The sequence below is a fragment of the Leopardus geoffroyi genome, chromosome D2 (genome assembly GCF_018350155.1).
Source record: "Leopardus geoffroyi isolate Oge1 chromosome D2, O.geoffroyi_Oge1_pat1.0, whole genome shotgun sequence".
Lineage (NCBI taxonomy): Eukaryota > Metazoa > Chordata > Mammalia > Carnivora > Felidae > Leopardus > Leopardus geoffroyi.
Genome location: NC_059334.1, coordinates 47,990,755 through 47,992,486, shown reverse-complemented (window position 1 = coordinate 47,992,486; position 1,732 = coordinate 47,990,755).

Below are 1,732 nucleotides of genomic sequence, written 5' to 3'. Positions count from 1 at the left end.
CATATTCCTCCATTTATGGCATCTTATCAGGGTTGTCATGGGCAATCAGTTAATTACCTCAGATCTACATCCCACAACAGGAAATTATATTCATTTATTAATAAGTGTTTGTGTTCTTGTGAAAAGTATAGCATAGTTTTGTGAGTGTGTGCTTTTAATTAACACAGAGTATTACATCACATATTTTTGTAATTTTCCAATTTTCTTCGTTAAGCATGATGGCATGCCTATATAATTGAGGTGACATAATGGGCCTTAGAAGCAAATGTAAGAATTTTTACTTTTCCTTCTAGTAAAATTGGAGGTCATTTGAAGGTTTTGAGCAGAGAGCAACATGATTTTAACTGATGTTTTACAAGAAAATCCTGCTGTGTTGAGACTGAAATTCAGGGATGCAAGTGTGGAAGCAAGGAGGCCAGTTCAGGGGCTTTGGCAATAATCTATGGGAGATTTGATGGTGGTGTGCACCACCTACATGACAAACTCCTGTGTATAAACAAGAACAAAACCCAAGAGAAATACAACAGGAAACCCTCAAAACTAACAGACAATGTGAAATGCAAATCATTGATAATCAGAGAAATGCAGATGAAAACAACTATATGACATTGAATCTGTTATTCCAGAAAAAATTGTAAAGCTGCGTATTGCCAAGTGTTGGCTGGGACAGAAGGACTTAAAAGTCCTCTTGCACTGTTAATGAGAATATAGAATTGAACACCAACGTGACACTGCTGAGTTGTTAAGTATACACATACCCATGACCAAGCAATTCAACTTCTGAGAGAAACTTTCATACAGGTTCAAAAGAGAGTATGTAGGAAGATGTTCATTGCAGCATTGTTTGTGGCAACAGGGAGTTGAAGGCCATCTAGGTCTCTACCACTGGGTCAATGAAAGGGTAAAATGTGTATCAGGTTTTGTGATAAGCACTTTATATGCATTATCTCATCTTTTCTTCAAAACAACCTTAAGACAGTGGTACTTTTTATTTTTAAGTTTTATTTATTTATTTTGAGAGAGAGAGAGAGAGCGCTTGTGAGCACAAGCACGAGTGGGGAGGGGCAGAGAGAGAGGGAGAGAGAATCCCAAGCAGGCTTCTCGCTGTCAGCACAGAGCTCTACTGGGGGCTCCATCTCACAAACCGTGAGGTCATGACCTGAGTGGAAACCAAGAGGTGGAGGCTCAACTGACTGAGCTCCCCAAGCTCCCCAAGACAATGTTATATATTTTCTAATTTTTTAAATGTTTATTTATTTTTGGGAGAGAGAGAGAGTGAGCGAGCTGGGAAGGGGCAGAGAGGGAGACATAGAATCCGAAGTAGGCTCCAGGCTCGGAGCTGCCAGTACAGAGCCGGACATGGGGCTCGAACTCAGAAACTGAGAGATCATGACCTGAGCCAAAGTCGGACACTTAACCGAGAGCATGCAGCTTTACAGGAGATAAAAGGGAAACTATCCTCCCATGCACACAAACGGCTGCCTATCTTCTGGTACATTTTCCTTAGTGTTCGTTCAAGGCCACTGGGATTCAGGGACTCAACAGCGTACCAGGTACCCCAGCCATCCGGAGTCGTCTGACCCCCATGGTCTTCCGGATCTTCGCTTTTCCGGGCCCCGGAGGCTTTGGGTTGGCCTGGGCCGTCAGCACCGCGGACAGCGCCACGGGTGCAGGGGCGGGGCGTACACAGTGACGCCACGACGCGCGGAGTCTCGGGGCGCGCGCTCCCGAG